The sequence below is a fragment of the Sciurus carolinensis genome, unplaced genomic scaffold (genome assembly GCF_902686445.1).
Source record: "Sciurus carolinensis unplaced genomic scaffold, mSciCar1.2, whole genome shotgun sequence".
NCBI classification, from domain to species: Eukaryota; Metazoa; Chordata; class Mammalia; order Rodentia; family Sciuridae; genus Sciurus; species Sciurus carolinensis.
The window spans coordinates 1418685-1441521 of record NW_025920137.1 but is presented as its reverse complement, the minus strand read 5'-3'; the positions used below and the strand labels follow the sequence as shown (position 1 = coordinate 1441521).

General features: G+C 35.5%; 1 long non-coding RNA gene across 1 annotated transcript in view; it reads right to left on the bottom strand.

Annotated features, from left to right (window-relative positions):
* The window catches only part of LOC124974213 (uncharacterized), a 72980-nt gene that overhangs the window by 35500 nt on the left and 14643 nt on the right, over positions 1-22837 (bottom strand). The window contains exon 2 of the long non-coding RNA XR_007106764.1: positions 4053-4139. This is a non-coding gene — a long non-coding RNA (uncharacterized LOC124974213). The remainder of the gene's footprint in view (positions 1-4052; positions 4140-22837) is intronic.

The following is a 22837-nucleotide window of genomic DNA, read 5'->3' as shown; positions in this document are numbered from 1 at the left end:
TTTGGTCTTGACCTCCTTTGCCATATTCTCATATCACAGCTGTATATCCTATTTCCTATTTTAAAAATAAACCTAAATAGGTATCCTTCTCTCCTGTGTAAAAAGTGCTGTTGGATTTCTATCTTAAATATGTTCTAGAAGACATTTATGGAATTTGTCTTCTGCCTATGCTTCTAGCCTCTTTTTTTTCCCTCACAGTTCTGTGGACCTTGACCACTTTCTCTTTCCTTCAAGTACTCAAATGGCACATACTTCCTTCCTCTTAATGGTCTTCACACATTTCCATCCACCAGACATTCTAATTCTCTGGTCATGAACACATACACACACTTACAGAAACATGCAAGTCTACATGCAGCCTTCCTCACCAGAGCACTCCTGAAAGTGAATTCTTTGCTGTATTTAAGATCTCCTGTAAACCACTGGTTTCTCACAAAGAACACAGAAATATCTAGAGCATTCACTCACATCCTCTTAACCTTACTTCCAGCCAAATATTGACCACTTTTACCCTCAATTGTTCACTTTCCTAATGATACAATGTAGGATGCTGCTGGAGACATTTCTGTTCTCAGCACAAACTAAAACTGTGGGTGAGTTAGCACAACCCACAAAAACAGCAAGCAATCCTCCTCCCATCATTATCCAGAATTATCCAGAAATAGATAATTCTGAGGCCAAAGAGCAAAACTACTGGTGAGGAAAAAATAAGACTTCTTTACAAAGTAGTGAATACATACACAACATGCATAACAGATATATAATCCTTGCATGGCTTCCTTTTTTTTTTTTTTTTTTGACCTCTGATTTAATCTTTTTATTTATTTTTTTATTTTTTATTATTGTAAACAAATGGGATACATGTTGTTTCTCTATTTGTACATGGAGTCAAGGCATACCATTTGTGTAATCATAAATTTACATAGGGTAATGTTGTTTGATTCATTCTGTTATTTTTTTCCCTTCCCCCCACCCCTCCCACCCCTCTTTTCCCTCTATACAGTCCTTCCTTCCTCCATTCTTACCACCCTCCTTATCCCTAATCCCAAACCTAACCCTAACCCTAACACTAACCCCTCCCACCCCCCATTATATGTCCTCATCCGCTTATCAGCCAGATCATTCGTCCTTTAGTTTTTTGAGATTGGCTTATCTCACTTAGCATGATATTCTCCAATTTCATCCATTTGCCCGCAAATGCCATAATTTTATCATTCTTCATGACGGAGTAATATTCCATTGTATATATATATGCCACAGTTTCTTTATCCATTCATCAACTGAAGGGCATCTAGGTTGGTTCCACAATCTGGCTATGGTGAATTGAGCAGCAATGAACATTGATGTGGCTGTATCTCTGCAGTATGCTGATTTTAAGTCCTTTGGGTATAGGCCAAGGAGTGGGATAGCTGGGCCAAATGGTGGTTCCATTCCAAGCTTTCTGAGGAATCTCCCTACTGCTTTCCAGAGTGGCTGCACTAATTTGCAACCCCACCAGCAATGTATGAGTGTACCTTTCTCCCCACATCCTCGCCAACACCTATGTTGTTTGTGTTCTTGATAATCGCCATTCTAATTGGGGTGAGATGAAATCTTAGGGTAGTTTTGATTTGCATTTCTCTTATTACTAGAGATGTTGAACCTTTTTTCATATATCTGTTGATTGCTTGTAGATCTTCTTCTGTGAAGTGTCTGTTCATTTCCTTAGCCCATTTGTTGACTGGATTATTTGTATTCTTGGTGTAGAGTTTTTTGAGTTCTTTATATATTCTGGAAATTAGCGCTCTATCTGAAGTATGAGTGGCAAAGATTTTCTCCCACTCTGTAGGCTCTCTCTTCACATTACTGATAGTTTCCTTTGCTGAGAGAAAGCTTTTGATACAATCCTATACATGTCATTAGTTTATGATATGGTTTGGATGTGAGGTGTCCAACAAAAGCTCATGTGTGAGACAAGGCATTTTTGGTTATAACCACTTTCCTCAGAGTAGGTACAACAGATGCTCCAACAGCTCTGCAGATTTGACAATTCACTTCCTTTCTTCCTTAAAAATTGCTGTTGGCTTTCTCCAGAACATTTATCAAACTTGGTGAAGATCTGGTTACCAATTAAACTATTTTCACAAAATTCATTAATGCCTTTCTAAATTCAAAATTTAGTGGATGTACTAGATACTACACTTACTTCTCTCTAGATCTTCCTTTAAAGGTGCTGGTAATAATCCAGGAGTGGTAGCACACACCTGTGACCCCAGCAGCTTGGGAGGCTGAGGCAGGAGGATTGCAAGTTCAAAGTCAGTATCAGCAAAAGTGAGGCACTTAAGAAACTCAGTGAGACCCTGTCTCTAAATAAAATACAAAAAAGGGCTGGGGATGTGGCTTAGTCATCGAGTGCCCCTGAGTTCAATCTCCAGTACCTGCCCTCCCACCCCTGACCAAAAAAGTGCTGATAATGTTGCTGGCTGCCAGCCAGAGCTGGCAGTCCTCTCTGGAAATTACCCTGGGCTGCAGAGAAAGACAGTCATTTTGTTTACTTCTTGGTGGGGAGGCTACATTCAATGACTGGTTGATGCAGGGGTACAAAGACCCAGTCCCTCAGCTTCAGAGTACACTCCAAGACTGGCAAGGATTTTGGAGATTGCATTATAACCCAACTTGTCTTTCTGCTCAATCCTGCTTGCTCCCTCCAGATCCCAGTTCCCACCCCTAACTCTCCTACCCTATCCCTCATACAGATCTGAAGAGTTCTGCCAAGTGAATCTCCATTTTGTATCTTAAGTCTTCCGTTCTAAATAGCATCAGGGGTCTATTCAAAGTTTTCATTTCCTTGAGTTACCCCTCTGGTGAATCAATGCTGCATACTTCCTCTTTGTGCCATCCTTTACTTCAAAGACACCATGCTCTCTTGGTTCTTTTCCTGTCTTCTCAATCTGAATCTTACTCTTGCCTCCTCAGTGTTTATATACCCCACAGTTCTCAGTTCTAAGCTTTCACCTCTATAGTGATGATCACTGAATTTCATCTCCAAGCCTGATTTCCATTCTGAAATCAGTTCATATGCCTCCTGGACATTTCTCTTCAGATATATCACCATTACTATAAAACAAATTTTAAATATACTCAAAAACAAACTTCTTTACCCCCTAATTAGCACCCTCTGGACATACAACCAGCAATACTCTCCTGCCAACAGTTTTAATATACTCGAGTCCTTTTTTTAACTGGTGGTTTTGATCTCTTTCTTCACCTTAGCACATATAAGGGATGTAGTACCTTTCCACTAATAAGAGCAGGACAGCACAACAGTGATTCTCAGTGATGCACAAATCAGAAGCTGTAAGAGAACTGGAATGTAATTTAACAAAACACCATCACTGTTCTGCACACCTTCCCTCCTACCACTTTCTTACCTCTATGCTGTATTTGGACCTTGTTGGATCAACTTTTCTTTGAAATCTTTTCTCAAAGTCCTAAAGTAAAATGTTATTTGTCTTTTTGAATGTGAAGCACTTATTACCAACATTAATTTATTGTTCTCTAATTTGAACCTTCCTTCCTCTTCTACCTACCCACCTTCTTTGTTCAAAATTTAAAAAGAATCATTCCCAATTTAAGAAACAAACATTACAAATAAAGAAACAATCATTCCCAATGATTGGCACTCAGTAGGCCTTCAAAGAACACTCATTGTAGATGGTACTCCTCTGTAATTTTATTTAAAATCACTTAACCTATCACTTTCTTCATCACTAATAGGAAATGTATCTCTATCTCACCTCTTAGCTATATGTTCCATAATTTTATGATGTTTTGTTCACTATCACAATTTTTCTCCCTCCCATCTCCTTTAGAGATGGTCTTCTCACTCATGCCTACAAACATCCAAGCCCAGCACCTGCACGATTAGATCTTCTATACACCTCAATATTATTCCACTTAATATTCTCCCCCACTCTTCTTTGGGGGCCTCTCATTAGGCATGATCCTTAGGTAGATATTCAGCAATATAAAAATACCACATGACGAACTCTTAATTAAGAAACAAAACTTACCAGATAATACAGGAATGAGAGATTGGTTGCAGCTGCACTTTTCACTCTACTGTCCTTTTTCTCAAACATTTTTAAGGTATCTACTGCCTAGAAATGGAATATCTGAAGTTACTACCATTGTAAATGACAGTACTCAAGCTTATGGTGGGGAAAAGATCAGTATGGAGTGTTAAGACCAGTGAAGAGTACAAAAGAGTGGGTTAATATGCTCAAGAAAACAGATGACAAGATGGAAATTTCATTTGAGAGTTAGATTTTATAAAAAATAATGAAATAGAAATTCTGAAGCTAAAAATATAATAATTAAAATTAAGAATATATAGATGGGTTTAATAGCAGATTAAATATAACTAAAGAGAAGACTGAGATAAAGCAAGGTCACTAGTGAATACTAAAGTCTTGTGAGTCATGCAAAGTAGTTTAGGGTTCATCCTGCATCATGGGGTGGGAATGACAACTTGTAAGGTTTAACCTAATAAACATAATCACATTTGCTCTTTATGAAATATTCTGAGATTCTTTTTCTTCTGATTATTACAGACTAGTCTTCCTTAAAAGACCAGACTTCCAGAGAGAACAATGAAAACAGTTATATAAAATACTGAAAGTAATTTTTGAAGACACTGGAGGATCATAGAGACAACAAGGACTTTAAGGTCAAAATTTCAGAAAATGTTCAGAAAAATAAAAAGGGGGGGGAGTTCTTAGAAAAGAACAAAAAAGAGACCTATGAGAACACAGTGAAAATGTTTATTAGAAATGTAACTGAAGTTCCAAAAGGGAAAGAAAGGTGAATGGCTGAGAATTTTCTAAAATCAGTAATAGAAAATAATTCTGAGAACATAATAAAAATGATCTGAAGTAGATCCAAATATAATTACATTTTCAAATCATAAGAAATTAAAGTACATTTTTAACCAACTGGAAAATCTGAGATAACGTTAACCAAATAAAATATGTGGAATGGCAGGCATCTTACATGAAGGTTGAATGAGTATTCAACATAGAAATTACTACAGAATATCAGAAATAAAAAAAAAAAAGGTAGCAAAAGGCAATGAGTTATCTTTTATTTCTTCTTTTAAAGTACATTTAGCAAATAGAAAATGCTCTTGGTAACTCCTATCCCTGGTAAGCAGTCATGTTCAAGCAAAAATCCTGCTTTAGATTTACAATGGTCATCAGCTATAGCTACTCCAAGTGTTTGACAAAGTCTGAGATGTGTACTACACAGTGACTGACTCAACTGACATAACTCTGATGAAGTACCAGTCAGCATGTCAACTCAATTTTGTGAAGGGTAGACAATTTAAAAATATTAGATTTCATATATTTTGGTTATAATATGAGTAAATTGTTATTACTTTAAAGGGTGTATGATGACTTTAAAGAAAACTGTTAGAATTTCTAGACCAGTTGTTTATAATTCCACAAAGTAAACAGTGTCAAAGAAAAATCCAAACATCATATCCTCACTCTTGGAATTTTTTTTCCTCACTTATTTTTTAAGAAGAATTTTATAAAACTGTCAAGAAATTCCTAAAACTCACTTCAAAAATTATTGTTGCTACTATTGATCATCCTGTACAAACCATCTCATGGATTCTTTACATAACCTCCACAGCTATTAATGTGAAAGTCACTGCTGTTTTAAATCTCTAAGTTATGTAAGCCACAATTCTTTGAATAAGATTTGCAATGTTTTAATCTTCACTTTTACATTGTGTCACAACAAACATGTTAGTTCAAAATATAAGGCACTTAAATAGCTATAGTCATATATTCATTAAGTTTTCTGAGGTAAAGTGCAGAGGAAAAGAAAGCTGTTCTCTAGAATTTATGACATCCATAAAATGGGATACAAAAAGAAAACTAACGAGTAACAGTACTAATTTTTAAAAAAGGAATGCTATAGTAATTTATATCATGCCTTTTAGAAGCAGTCATTTGTTTTATAGTCAAGGAAATGTGTTAAATTTAAATTTTTAAAAAATATTTACTTCTTTGTAGCTCAGTAATATATTTTAAGGTACATTTAAAACAAAAACTAGTTTCTCCCAAAATAGTTTCTCCCAAAATTGAGTAACATATAAAAAGTCAAGGTAATCCAAGATGGTGGACTAGAGGGTGACTGCATCACCTGTCACTCCAGAACCCAGGATTCAAGAAGGGGAGGCATTGAGAGACTCAGACTAAAATAGAGAGGGGTAAGTCTCCCCCACCGGGTGAAGCTCTGCCTGGGCAGCAGGCCCGGAGAGGGGCAGCTTATCAGAGCAGGGCAGGGCAGGACAGTTAAGAGTCTTCCCCAGGTAGCCCTGTTCACTCCGGTGGTGGGCTCCTCCCACATGGCCAGCTTCTCCAGCTTCTCGGAGCAGGTCCCCCAGTGACAGCCTTTCTGCACAGAACCAGCTCCAAGTCCCAGAGCCAGCACGGGGAGCTCCGGCCCACAGGCAGCTTCAGGGACCAGGACAGGGCAGCCAGGTACTTCCCCAAGCAGCCCGGCTCCCTCCGGTGGGAGGCGCCTTTCAAGGCTAGCTTCTTTGAGCAGACCGCCAAGTGAGAGCATTTCTACACAGATCCAGTCACAAGTCCCCGAGTCAGCGGAGAGCTCCGACCCGCAGGCAGCCTCTGGGACCAGGCAGGGCAGCCAGAGACTTTTTTATTGTCGTGGTAATTTTACAGGTGTTTAAATCTGTTCACCTAGACAATTGGGCCTTAAATATGTCAAAATATAACAGATAAGTATAGTTCATTATTTATCAAGGCTACCTCAACAAAGCTGTTTAAAATACAATCAAGCTGATTACAATGGAATATTAAAATTCTCAATTAATTCAAAATAAGATAGCAAAAAAGAAATGAAGGAATATAAAAACAGAGGGTACTAGTGGAAAACATGTAGATAATAGAGTTTAATCTACTTTTACAACAATGATATTAAGTGTAAATGGATTAAGCATTCTCATTAAAAGGCAGAGGTTACTATATTGGGTAAAAAGGAAATCTTCAGTACTCATTAAAGCTTAACATTGAAATATGTAGACAGAGAGAGGTTAAAATGAAAGAAAAAAAAATCAGTCAAAAGAAAGATGATGTGACTACAGTAATATCAAATAAAATAGACTTCATAACAATAAGTTTTTTTATAGGTTAGTGGGTTAATTTATAAAGGAATGAAATAATCAAGGACATGTAATAATGAGCCATGCTGTATGGTGCACAACTGTAACCCCAGTTCTTTTGGAGGCTGAGATAGGCAGATCAGAAATTCAAGGAGAAACTTAAGGAGAAACTTAAGGAGAATCTGCCTCAAAATTAAAATAAAAAGGGTTGAGGTACAGCTCAGTAATAGAGCATTTGCTTACCATGTACAATGCTCTGTGTTCAATTCCCCAGTACCTCAGCAAAAAAATATAGGATACAAAATCATACACACACACACACACACATATGTACATGTACATAATGGGAGCGCTTAAAAATACTTGAAAGAAAAATCGAAAGAAGTAAAAGAAGACAAAAAATATTCATAGCCATTGTTAGAGGTATTAACATCACTGCTTCAGTAATTTATAGAGAAAAACACAAAAATGTTAGTTGCGGTTTAGAATATTTTTACAATTCTCTTAACTAATTGGATTTAATTAATAATCACAATTATATCTAATATCTGCAGAATAAACATTATTTTATGGGCAAATGGGAATTTCAACAAGATAGATCTTATGGTGGGTTATAAAATAAATCTTGAAACATTTTGAAGACCTGAAATATGCAGAATATGTTCTCCAATCAAAATTAAATTAAATAAGAAATCAATAACAATTTATCTAGAATATTATCAATATTTGGATATAAAAAATTGTCTAAATTTCTTGAATTAGAGATAATATTGGAAAATATGTTGCAAAAAAACAAAACTACAATACAACATATCATGATTTATGGACTGTAGTATAAAGAAATACTATTATTTGAAAAGAAGAATGTATAAAGTAAATTACTTATGTTTCTAACTTGATGTTAAGAAATGGAAGTTAAATACAAAGTAGGCATGTAAGCTTATATAAACATATACATATAGATGAATCAATTAAATAGAAAACAAAAGGGTAAAAATTCATTCTTTGAAATGATTCTTAAATTTTTTAAACTTTTAATAGGAATGGTCAAGATAAAATGAAATGGAAAAAATGATAATTGTGTCAAGACTGATAGGGCACATCACTGCAAATCCTATAGATACTAAAAAAGCAATACTGTAATATAATGATCAACTTAATGTTAGTAAATTTGATAACTAAGATGAAATGGACTACTGCCTTCACAGATTCAACTTAGCAAACTAACAGAAGAAGAAATAGATTGAAACAGTTTTTGAGACAAGATAAGAATACCCACTGTCACCACTCCTACTTAATATAGTGCTAGAAATTCGAATGAGAGAAATTAGGCAAGAGAAAGAAATAAAAGGCATAAAAATAGGAAAGGAAGAAGTCAAATTATCACTGTTTTCAGATGATATGATCCTAATACCTAAAAGATCCAAAACTGCTAGAGTTAATAAATAAATTTGGTAAAGTACCAGGTTACAAAAATAAACATACCAAAATCAATAGCTTTCCTATATACCAACAACTATTCTGTTCAGAAAGATATTAGTAAAACACTTCCATTCACAATACCTTCCAAAAGAAATTAAGTAAAATACCTGAGAATAAATCTAACCAAAGAAGTGAAAAGCCAATACAATGAAAACTATAGATCATTAAAGAAAACTTCAGAAGTTGGAAAGGCCTCCCACATTCATGATGTTCATGAATAGGCAGAATTAATATTACTAAAATGGTCGTACCACCAAAAGAAAATTTTGGATTCAATGCAATCCCCATCAAAATACCAATAACATACTTCACAGAACTTAGAAAAACCAGACCTAAAATTCATTTGGAAGAACAAAAGACACAGACATTTTTACCTAATATTTTGGGTAAAGAAATATTAGACAAAAAAAGCAATGCTAGAGATATCAAAGTACCTGTCTTCAAATTATATGACAGAGCTAGAGTAACAAAAACGGCATGCATGCTACTGGCATGAAAACAGACACATAAATCAATGGTACAGAAGGCACAGAGACGAACCCACACATATACAGTCATCTGATCCTTGTCAATGGAACCAAAAACATACATTGGAGAAAAGACAATCTTTTATACAAATGGTGCTAGGACAACTGGTTATCCATATGTATAAGAATAAAACTAGACCCTTGTCTCTCATTCTGCACAAAAAACAACTCAAAATGGATCCAAGACCTTGGAATAAAACATAAACAATGAAATTCCTAGAAGAAAATGTAGGTTCAAAACTCCAGTTTTTAGGCACAGGCAACAGCTTTCTCAGTAGGACCCTTAAAACTAACCAAATAATGCTAAGAGTTAATAAATGGGACAACATTTAATTAAAAAGGTTTTGCACAGCAAAGGAAACTATTAGAAATGTGAAGAGAGAACCCACAGAAGAGAGAAAGTCTTTGCTAGCTACTCTTCTCACAGAGGATTAAATCTTTCCTATTCCCATCCCCCCTCCCTTCCTTTCATCCCTCTTTGTTTAATCTACTGTACTTCTATTCTCCTCCACCACCCTTATTTTGTCTTAGCATCCACATATCAGAGAGAACATTTAGGTGTAGTTTTTAGGGATTGGGTTATTTCACTTAGAAGATAATTTCTAGGTTCCGGGGACACTGGCCCAAGGACCCAGGCCCAGTCCAGCACTGCTGGGTGAGACTTCTGCTCCAGGGAGACAGGCCCAGAGACCTAGGCCCATTAAAGTACTGCAGCACTACTGGGTGAGACTTCCACTACAGGGAGGCAAGCCCAGAGACCCAGAGACTTCCACACCAAGAAGACCGGCCCAGAGAACCAGGCCCAGCCCAGTCTGGCACCAGCCCTTTGGTCTAGTACATGTGCTGTGGTTAACCATCTGTCAACACATGGAGGTACCTCTGCCCACAAGCAGGGATTATACCCCACCTGGAAGCTACCATTACTAGAGGGGCAGTACCCTTCTTGGGTCATGGCATTATCAAGTTCCTCCCAGACATCAGGCTATTGAAAACTAGGAGTTTTATTGTAGATTTTTCTTATAGTAGTAATATTATGATATTGCTATTATACCTACTATTACTCCTACTTTTCTATTCTTTTATTAATATTTTTCTCATCCTCTCTATTTTCCTCTTATCTATCTGTCTCCTTGGACACTATTTCCCTTTTCACTTGTTAACAACCAATTTCTTTTAATTCCGCTTTTACTACTCCTATGACATAGTACCTCTATAGAAACACTTCTTATCTCTTTTACTACTCCTATGACATAGTACCTCTATAAAAACACTTCTTATCTCATTATTGTTATATCCTACACCCCTCTGCATCCTCTTTGTCCACCATTAGAAATTGTGATCCTTATTACAAACCCATTGGCTAAGCTGTAGATAATAATTGAACTATAATCTCTGTTTATTAAGATAATATGGTTAATATCTTAAAAGGGACATTTGAGTTAAGGATGCATATTGTTTGTATGGTGTGCTGCTAATATTGATCTCTCACTTCAAGGTGAGGTATTGGAATCCTGCAGGGACACTATAAGTCTATAGGGGGGAAACTGCAATACATCAGATTTGCACTCCTAGAGGGAAAGATACATGAACAACATGAGAAAACAAGGGAAGAAAGTGTCCCAAACAAACTTAGATGCTACATCAATAAAATCCAATGACAGCATGGCAGAAGGAATGTCTAAAAGGGAGTTGAGAATGTACATAATTAAAATGATCAGAGAAACAAACAATGAGATAAGAGAGCAAATGCAGGAATTGAATGATCACATCAATCAACAGTTAAAAGAGAAAATGCAGGTAGCAAAAGATCATTTCAATAAGGAGACAGGGATTCTGAAAAAGAAAATAGAAATCCTTGAAATGAAGGAAACAATAAACCAAATTAAAATCTCAATAGAAAGCATAACCAATAGGCTAGAAAACTCAATAGAAAGCATAACCAAAAGGCTAGATCACCTGGAAGACAGAATCTCAGATATCGAAGACAAAATATTTTATCTTACAAAGTTGACCAGAGAAGATGGTAAGAAATCATGAACGTAACCTCCAAGAATTATGGGATATCATGAAAAGACCAAATTTAAGAATTATTGGGATTAAGGAAAACACACAGACACAAACCAAAGGAAAGAATAATATATTCAATAAAATAATATCAGAAAATTTCCCAAATCTGAAGAATGAAATGGAAAATCAAACACAAGAGGTTTACAGGACACCAATTGTACAAAATTACAACAGATCCACACCAAGGCACATTATAATGAAAATGCCAAACATATGAAATAAAGATAGAATTTTAAAGGCTGTAAGAGAAAAAAAATCAGATTACATTCAGGGGGAAACCACCTACAGATATCAGCAGATTGCTCAAACCAGATCCTAAAAGTTAGAAAGGCCTGGAACAACATTTTCAAGCTATGAAAGAAAATGGATGCCATCCAAGAATCTTATACCCAGCAAAACTTACCTTCAGAATTGATGAAATAAAATCCTTCCATGATAAACAAAAGTTAAATGAATTTACAAATAGATAGCCGGCACTACAAAATATCCTCAGCAAAATATACCATGAGGAAGAAACAAAAAACAATGATATAAGTCAGCATGGGGGAACTACCCTAAAGGAATGGGCAAACAAAGGAGAAAACAAGTCAAGTTAAAAACCAAAAAGAAACCAAAATGACCAGGAATACAAATCATATCTCAATAATAACCCTGAATGTTAATGACCTGAACTCATCAATCAAAAGACATAGATTCACAGGTTAGATTAAAAAGAAAGACCCAACAATATGCTGCCTTCAAGAGACTAATCTCAGAAAAGCTTACCCACAGATTAAGGTGAAAGGATGGAAAAAAACATACCACAGACATGGACTCAGTAAAAAAGTGGAGGTATCCATCCTCATATCAGATAAAGCATACTTCAAACCAAAATTAGTTGGAAGGTATAAAGAAGGACATTTCATACTGCTTAAGGGAAGCATAAGTAAGCAAGACATAACAATCATAAATAATTATGCCCCAAATGGCTCATTTATGTACGTCAAACAAACCCTTTTCAACTCCAGGAACTAAATAGACCACAACACAATAATACTTCGTGACTTTAACACACCTTTCTCACCACTGGACAGATCTTCCAAACGAAAATTGAACAAAGAAACTATAGATCTCAATAACACAATCAATAATTTAGACTTAACAGACTTTTGTAGAATATTCCATCCATCAATGAGCGAATAGACTTTTTTCTCAGCAGCACATGGATCCTTCTCCAAAATAGACCATATGTTATGCCACAAAGCTACTCTTTGCAAATCCAAAAAGACAGAGATACTACCTTGTATTCTATCACATCATAGTGGAATGAAATTAGAAATCAATGACAAAATAAAAAACAGAAACTCCAACACATGGAGATTAAATAATATGCTATTGAATGATGCATGGATAACAGAAGATATCAGGGGGTAAATAAAAAATTCTTAGAGGTAAATGAGAACAAAGATAAAACATATCAAAATCTCTGGGACACTATTAAAACAGTACTAAGAGGAAAATTCATTGCATAGAGCAAATTCAATAAAAGAAGGAAAAGTCAACAAATAAATGACCTAACATTACAAATCAAAGCCCTAGAAAAAGAAGAACAGATCAACACCAAAAGTAGTAAAAGACAGAAAATAGTTAAAATCAGAGCTGAAATCAATGAAATTGAAACAAGAGAAACAATTGAAGAAGTTGACAAAACAAAAAGTTGGTTCTTTGAAAACAATAAACCAAATTGATAAATGCTTAGCCACACTAATGAAGAAGAGATAGAAAACTCAAATTACTAAAATTCAGAATGAAAAAGGGAATATCATGACAAACACTATTGAAATACAAAACATAATTAGAAGCTATTTTGAAAATCTATACTCCAATAAAATAGAAATTCTCCAAGACATCAACATTCTAGAGACATATGATCCACCCAAACTGAATCAGGAGGACATACACAATATAAATAGATCAATTTCAAGCAATGAAACAGAAGTAACCAAAAGCCTACCAACAAAGAAACGTCTGAGAACAAATGGATTCTCAGTCCAATTCTACAAGACCTTCAAAGAAGAGCTCCATCCAATGCTCATCAAAGTATTCCATGAAATAGAAGAGGAGCAGATCCTTCCAAACACATTTTATGAAGCCAATATCACACTGATACCAAAACCAGACAAAGACACACTGAGGAAAGAAAATTTCAGAGCAATAACCCTAATGAACATAGATGCAAAAATTCTTAACAAAATTTTAACAAATCACATACAAAAACATTTTAAAAAGATAGTGCACCACAATTAAGTGGGTTTCATCCCTGGGATGCAAAGTTGGTTCAACATCCAGAAAACAATAAATGTTATTCACCACATCAACAGACTAAAAGTTAAGAATCACATGATTATTTCAATAGATGCAGAAAAAGCATTTAATAAAATACAGCACCCCTTCATGCTCAAAGCACTAGAAAAAATAGGGATAGTAGGAACATTTCTCAACATTGTAAAGGCTATCTATGCTAGGTCCATGGTCAACATCATTCTAAATGGAGAAAAACTGAAAGCATTCCCCCTAAAAACTGAAACAAAGCAGGGATGCCCTCTTTTTTCACTTCTGTACAGCACTGTCCTTGACACTCTAGTCAGAGCAATTGGACAGACCAAAGAAATTAAAGGGATACGAATAGGAAAAGAAGAACTCAAACTACCCCTATTCGCCGATGACGTGATTCTATAGTTAGAGGAGCTGGGAAATTCCACCAAAAAGCTTCTTGAACTCATAAATGAATTCAGTAAAGTAACATGATATAAAACCAATGCTCATATCTAATGCATTTTTATTCATAAGTGATGAATTCTCTGAAATAGAAATAAGGAAAACTACTCCATTCACAACAGTCTCAAAAAAAGAGTTGGCAAACAATCTAACAAAAGAGGTGAAAGACCTCTACAATGAGAACTACACAACACTAAAGAAAGAAATTAAAGAAAACCTTAGAAGATGGAAAGATCTCCCATGTTCTTGGATAGGCAGAATTAATATTGTCAAAATGGCCATATTACCAAAAGTGTTATACAAATTCCATACAATTTTAATTAAAATCCCAATGACATACCTCATAGAAATAGAGCAAGCAATCATAAAACTCATTTGGAAGAATAAGAGACCCAGAATAGCTAACACAATCCTCAGCAGGAAGAGTGAGGCAGAGGATATCACAATACCAGACCCTCAACTGCACTACAGAACAATAGTAACAAAAATGGCATGGTATTGGCAACAAAATACACAGGTAGATAAATGGTACATAATAGAGGATACAGAGATAAACCCACATAAATAAAGTTTTCTCATACTAGACCAAGGTGCCAAAAACATACAATGGAGAAAAGATATCCTCTTTAACAAATGGTGTTGGGAAAACTGGAAATTCATATGCATCAGAATGAAACTAATCGCCTATCAATCACCCTGTACAAAACTCAACTCAAAGTGGATCAAGGAACTCAGAATTAGACCAGAGACACCCTGCACCTTATAGAAGAAAAAGGAGGTCTAAATCTTCATTATGTAGGCTTAGGACCAGACTTCCTTAACATGACTCCCAAAGCAAAAGAAATAAAATTAGGAATCAAGAATTGAGATAGATTCAAACTAAAAACCTTTTTCTCAGTAAAGGAAACTATCAACAATGTGAAGAGAGAGCCTACAGAGTGGGAGAAAATCTTTGCTACACACACTTCAGATAGAGCACTAATCTCCAGAATCTAGAAAGAACTCAAAAAACTTTACACTAAGAATACAAATAACCCAATCAATAAATGGGCTAAGGAAATGAAAAGATACTTCACAGAAGAAGATCTACAAGGAATCAATAGATATATGAAAAAATGTTCAACATCTCTAGTAATAAGAGAAATGCAAATCAAAACTACCCTAAGATTTCATCTCACCCTAATTAGAATGGTGATTATCAAGAATACAAGCAGGGGCTGGAGAGATAGCTCAGTCGATAGAGTGCTTGCTTTGCAAGCACAAGGCCCTGGGTTCGATCCCCAGCACCACACACACACACACAAAAAAAAAAAAAAAAAACATACAATCAACAATAGATGATGGCGAGGATGTGGGGAAAAGGTACATTCATCCATTGCTAGTGGGGTTGCAAATTAGCGCAGCCACTCTTGGAAAGCAGTGTGGAGATTCCTCAGAAAGCTTGGAATGGAACCACCATTTGACCCAGCTATCCCACTTCTTGGCCTATACCCAAAGGACTTAAAAATCAGAATACTACAGTGATACAGTCACATCAATGTTCATAGCCACTCAATTCACAATAGCCAGATTGTGGAACCAACCTAAATGTCCTTCAATTGATGAATGGATAAAGAAACTGTGTATGTATACACAATGGAATATTACTCAGCCATAAGGAAGAATAAAATTAATGTATTTACAGTAAATGGATGGATGCAGTTGGAGAATATCACGTTAAGTGAGATAAGCCAATCTCCAAAACACCAAAGATGCAATGATCTCTCTGATAAGTGGATGATGATACATAACAGTGGTGGGAGGAAGGCAAGAATGGAGGAAGGATGGATTGTATAGAGGAAAAAGAGGGGTGGGGAGTAGGTGGGGGGAAGGAAAAATAACAGAATGAGACAAACAACTTTACCCTATATACATGTATGATTACACAAATGCTGTGACTCTACTTTGTGTACAACCAGAGAAACAACAGTTGTACCTCATTTGTGTACAATAAATCAAAATAAAATTTTAAAAAACAGTTAACCTTAGAAGATGGAAAGATCTCCAATGTTCTTGGATAGGCAGAACTACTATTGTCAAAATGGCCATACTACCAAAAGTGCTATACAGATTCAGTGCAATTACAATTAAAATCCCAATGACGTACCTTACAGAAATAGAACAAGCAATCATGAAATTCATCTGGAAGAATAAAAAAACCTAGAATAGCTAAAGCAATCCTTAGCAGGAAAAGCGAAGCAGGGGGTATCACAATACCAGATCTGCAACTATAGTACAAAGCAATAGTAACAAAAACAGCATGGTATTGGTACCAAAATAGACAGGTAGATCAATGGTACAGAATAGAGGACATGGACACAAACCCAAATAAATACAATTTTCTCATAATAGACAAAGGGGCCAAAAATATGCAATGGAGAAAAGATAGCCTCTTCAACAAATGGTGCTGGGAAAACTGGAAAACCATATGCAACAGAATGAAATTAAACCCCTATCTCTCACCCTGCACAAAACTCAACTCAAAAAAAATCAAGGACCTCGGAATCAGACCAGAGACCTTCATCTTATAGAAGAAAAAGTAGGTCCAAATCTTCAACATGTCGGCCCAGGATCAGACTTCCTTAACAGGACTCCCATAGCACAAGAAATAAAAGCAAGAATCAACAACTGGGATAGATTCAAACTAAAAAGTTTTCTCTCAGCAAAGGAAACTATCAGTAATGTGAAGAGAGAGCCTACAGAGTGAGAGAAAATCTTTGCCACTGATACTTCAGAGAGAACACTAATTTCCAGAATCTATAAATAACTGAAAAAACACTACACCAAGAATACAAATAATTCAGTCAACAAATGCGCTAAGAAATGAACAGACTTCAATCACAGAAGAAGATCTACGAGCAATCAACAGATATATGAAAAAATGTTCAACATCTCTAGTAATAAAAGAAATGTAAATCAAAACTACCCTAAGATTTCATCTCACTCCAATTAGAAAGGCGATTATCAAGAAAACAAGCAACAATACTTGTTGGCGAGGATGTGGGGGAAAAGGTACATACACTCATACATTGCTGGTGGGGTTGCAAATTAGTGCAGCCACTCTGGAAAGCAGTATGGAGATTCCTCAGAAAGCTTGGAATGGAACCACCATTTGGCCCAGCTATCCCACTCCTTGGCCTATACCTAAAGGACTTAAAATCAGCATACTACAGAGATACAGCCACAGCAGTGTTCATAGCTGCTCAATTCACAATAGCCAGATTGTGGAACCAACCTAGATGTCCTTCAATTGATGAATGGATAAAGAAACTGTGGTATATATATATACAATGGAATATTACTCAGCCATAAAGAATGATAAAATTATGGCATCTGTAGGCAAATGAATGAAATTGGAGAATATCATGCTAAGTGATATAAGCCAATCCCAAAAAACCAAAGGACGAATGATCTCACTGGTAAGCGGATGATGACACATAATGGGGGGATGGAAGGGAGGCAAGAATGGAGGAAGGAAGGACTGTATAGAGGGAAAAGAGAGGTGGGAGGGGTGGGGGGAAGGGAAAAAATAGCAGAATGAATCAAACAACATTACCCTATGTAAATTTAAGATTACACAAATGGTATGACTTACTCCATGTACAAACAGAGAAACAACATGTACCCCATTTGTTTACAATAAAAATAAATAAATAAATAAATAAAATAAAATAAAAAACAGTTTCCAAATCCATCCATTTACTGGCAAAAGCCATAAAGTCATTCTTCTTTATGGCTGAGTAATATTCCACTGTGTGTATATATACCACATTTTCCTCATCCATTCATCTGTTGAAGGACACAGGTTGGCTCCATAGTTTAGCTACTGTGAATTGAGCTGCTATAAACATTGATGTGGCTGCATCCTGATATATGCTGATTTTTTAAGACCTTTGAGTACATACCAAGGGGTAGGATTACTGGGTCATATGGTGGTTCCATTCCAAGTTTTATGAGGAATCTCCATACTGCTTTCCAGAGTGGTTGCACCAATCTGTAGTCCCACCAGCAATATATGAGTGAAACTTTTTTCCTACATCCTTGCTCACATTTGTTACATTTACTCTTGATAATTGCCATTCTGACTGGAGTGACGTGAAATCTCAGTGTATTTTTAATTTCTACTTCTCCAGTTGCTAGAGAAATTGAACATTGTTTCATATACTTGTTTACCATTCATATTTCTTCTTCTGTGAAGTGTCTCTTAAGTTCTTTTGCCCATTTATTGATTGTTTTATCTTTTTGGTATTAAGTCTTTTGAGTTCTTTATATATTCTTAAGGAGTAATGCTCTATCTGAAGTACAGGTGACAAAGATTTTCTCCCATAATGTAGGTTCTCTCTTCACATTCTTGATTGTTTTCTTTGCTACGAACAAGCTTTTTAGTTTGATACCATACCATTTATTGATTCTTGATTTTATTTCTTGCACTTTAGGAGTCTTTCTTATTTAGAAAGTTGGTTTCTAATCCAACATGATAGAAAGTTGGGCTTACATTCTCTTCTAGTAGGCTCAGGGTTTCTGGACTAATGCCTAGGTCCTTGATCCACTTTGAGTTGAGTTTTGTGCAGAATTAAAGGGGTTCAATTTCATTCTACTACTTGTAGATTTCCAGTTTTCCCGTTGCCGTTTGTTGAAGAGGCTATCTTTCCTCCAATGTATGTTTATGTTGCCCTTGTCTAGTATAAGATAACTCTATCTGTGTGGGGTTGTCTCTGTGTCTTCTATTCATTCTGCTTCATTGATCTTCATGCCTTTTTTGTTGCCAATACCATGCTGCTTTTTTACTATAGCTCTGTAGTACAGTTTAAGGTCTGGTATTGTGATGCCTCATGCTTCACTTTTCTCACTGAGGATTTCTTTGGCTATTCTAGGCCTCCTATTTTTCCAAATGAATTTCAAGACTGATTTTTCTATTTCTATGAAGAATGTCACTGCAATTTTAATAGGTGTTACCTTAAATCTGTATAGTGCTTTTAGTAGTATGATAATTTTGAAAATATTAATTCTACCTATCCAAGAACATGCAAGATTTTTCCATCTCCTAAGGTCTTCTTCAATTTCTTTCTTTAATGTTCTGTAATTTTCCTTGTAGAGGCCTTTCACCTTTTTGTTAGATTTATTTCCAAGCTCTTTTTTTCTTATTTTTGAGGCTATTGTGAATGAGATAGTTTTCCTAATTTCTCTTTCGGCTGATTCATCAATGGTGAATAGGAACACAATTGATTTTTGGGTGTTAATTTTATATCTTGCTACTTTGCTAAATTTTTTATGAGTTCTTAAAGCTTTATGGTGGAGTTTTTTGGGTCTTCTAAATATAGACTCATACCACTGGAAACAAGGATAGTTTAAGCTCTTTTTCTACTCACATCCCTTTAATTTCCTTATATTAAAAAAGTGAATTGTAGCCTATTTGCTTTTTGGAACTAAATATGCCTCACATTCATTATTTTCATGATGTTTACATGGAAATTCCATTCAGGAACACCATGATTAATTTAAGTATTGCCAGGGGCATCTTTCACTTGTTTAATATTTCTCTTAAAGAAGAATTTTTCATAGTAGAATTTACATGTAGTTAATTTACATTCCTTATTTCTCTTGAAGACTATGGTACTTTGGAAGAATGCTTTAATCATTAATCCACATATGTTGCTATTATAACAAATATTTTAGGCCGGGGGATCCATAAAGAATTAATGAATGAATTAATAGGTTTATTTAGCACTCAAATCTGATGGTTCATGAACATTCATGATGGTTCATGAATTTATGCTTGACTCTGGAGAGAGCTTCATAGAAGATGGGATCGCAGTGGTGGGAACAAATACCAAAGAGATCACCTGGCTAGACAGGAAGACAGAGACTGGGGAGAGGCCAATCTTGCTCTTTTTTATAACAACCTACCCTTGTGGAAACTAAGTGGGGTCCCATGAGAACTATCTTAATTCATTTGAGGGGAGCATCCCAAATGACCTAATCACCTTCCACTAGGCCCTGTCTTAAGTTGGTTCCATGAGCTGACAATATTGCCATACTTGGAATGCAGCTTCCAACACACAAACTTTGTGAGATGCACTCCAACCATATCCAAACCACAGCACTTTGTAAATAAGAACAAAGAGTTTATACAAATTTTACAACAGTTTTTACACAAATTATAGTGTAGCCTATAATTCTGTTTCCATTACAAAGCATAATGATTCACAATATTTATAATGTATTACAATAACAAAATCCATTTTTGATGAAATCCTAATTTATATGAAAATGATAACTGTTAAAGAACCAGTCAAGGAGTCTCTGAGTTATTGTAGTAATACACAGAGAACAGGATGATACCTTATTTGTAAATTCTGATCTTTAAAAATGTGTTTTCCAAGTGTTCTTAGCTCTACTGAAGAAGACAAACTGGGAGGAAGGATAAGTGAAGTCTTTTTGCAAAAATGCCACTGGGGATAATTATATCAAAGTGTTATCAGCTGCAGACTGAGGAGATGAAAGTCAATAGAAGTAGTAGGCAGAAAAAGAATGGAGGGTTTGGTCTTATCAGCCTATGACACCCAGCATGTATGTTTTGCCTACTCTACCCACTCTACCCAACAATTTGGTGCTTGAGACAGGTTGCTTTCCAAATTTTCAAAAAAAATTTGTTAAGTATGTCCAAAAATTTGACAAGCAATCTACACCTAGAACACAGTTTTCTTGCTCAATATGCCACTATCTGGCAATGATCAACTTCCTATTTGCAATGATTCTCAAGCTTTATCTTGGTCTTGCATCAGTATCACCGGGAGAGTATGTTAAATCACAGATGGATAAGTTGCACTATAAGAGTTTCTTATTCTGGAGGTGGAGCATAAGAATATTCATTTATAACAAATTCCCAAGTGACAAATTGCTACTGGTCTAGGGACCACATTTTGAAAACAATGCCATATTAAATATTCCTTTGATCTCCATATCAGTTCTCATAAGTATGAATCAGTCTATCAAAATTAACAGTGAGGGAAATGAAACTGAGGAAACACTAAGCTGTCTTACATCTAGAATAATGCAGGGGATGAGTACATCCATACAGCAAGCAACAGGCTTAAACGAGGTGCTTATTAGAATTGGTTGCTTATAAGAAGTGGGGATGAAAAAAAGGAAGACAGGAGAGAGAGGTGAGAAGGAGTTAGTTAATTTATTTTTGTCAACTTTGTGCCAATTGGCTCTGAAAGCCATGAGCAAAAGTGGCTTCCGAGTCACAAATGGTAATTGTGGTAGAACACTTTCAGGGCTCTGAAAGAATTCCCTAGGGCTGCCTAAGTCTCCTGCCATCCCTGAACACTGTAAGGAGAACAGTTGGGCTTGAGATAGAAGGTAACAAGTTCATTTCCTAGCCTACTCATCACTCCAAAGGGAATAAATTTGTAGATAATTAATTCTTTGTGGAGTAGTTTCTCCATTGTTTAGTTCAACTTGAAAAATGTCTTCTGTGGGGAATTATAAAGTTTGTCTTCATTAGCTTGTTGATATGCTAAGCAATTATTGCATAGCAATAATTGAAAGTGGTTATCAGGTGTTTCCTAAACTATCTCAGGGAATCTGCCCTTTGAACTCAGTAGCATTATGCAAGGCAGTCACAACATAATAAGAATTAGTAGTAACTATATATAGTATATGTAGTAATAACTATACATATATATTACATAGTGTATACACACACAATTATACTATTATTTATTACTAACACTATACACAGGTGTTAAAAAATGGAGGTATGAGATTGGGTAAAATAAATGTGTTAGTTAAAATAAAGAAATAAATAAAAACAGGAATTAGTCCCAAGTAAAATGGAAAAAACAAATCCTACCCTATCTGTCATTGCATACAGCTCTGCAACAGAATATTTGAAACACCATGAAAAATAAATAGTAGCAGGTTGATGGGAAAGAAAACCAGAATCTAAAGTACTACCAAATCAGTGGTTCGTTAATCATGGTTTTTATCCTTTGGCCCAAGAATGAGGTGCAGTCACAACATGAACTGCAGAGAAGAGTAACTGAGGTCCCATTTCTCTGGCTATGATACCTAAACGGGGAATGAAACATGCTGAGGAGATTTTGATGAGACTGGAACGCAGGAAAGAAATTTCATTACATTATTAAATAAACTGAAGGGTCACTACACATCTGTACAGGATTAGAACTTATACTGATTGGCATAAAAAAGACTTGGAAAATTGAAGTAACAAAAATTTCTGGCCAAATGGTCTGCCACTGGGTAACACACACATGGGGGCAGCTCTGAGTAGCTAAGCAAAGATTTGATAACTGAACTGATGTTGAAACCTCTTTTTAGAGATGATGGAATAGAACAGATCTCCTGAAATTAATCAAGTAAATTTCTTGCTAAGAAAATATATCAACATTTTCCAAACTATTTAAAACAGATTCCAAGTCTTAAATATTGCATCCCAATCTAAACATTCATTAGACATGAAGAACCAGAGAAACATCAATTCTCATGGGAGAAAGATGATCAATGGACACAAATACAGAAATTCACAGATGTTGGAATTATCTGAGAAAGACCTTAAATCAGATATTTAAAAATTTTCAACAAGCAACTGTAAATACTCTTAAACTTAACAGAAAAATAGAACTCAGCCATAGTGTATAAAGTAGAATGAAATATAAATATCAGAACTGAAAAATACAATGACTGAAATATGAAACTCATTGAATGTATTCAAAAGCATAGTGAAGATAAGGAGGGGTGCTAGGGAAGAAAAGAGTAACTTTAG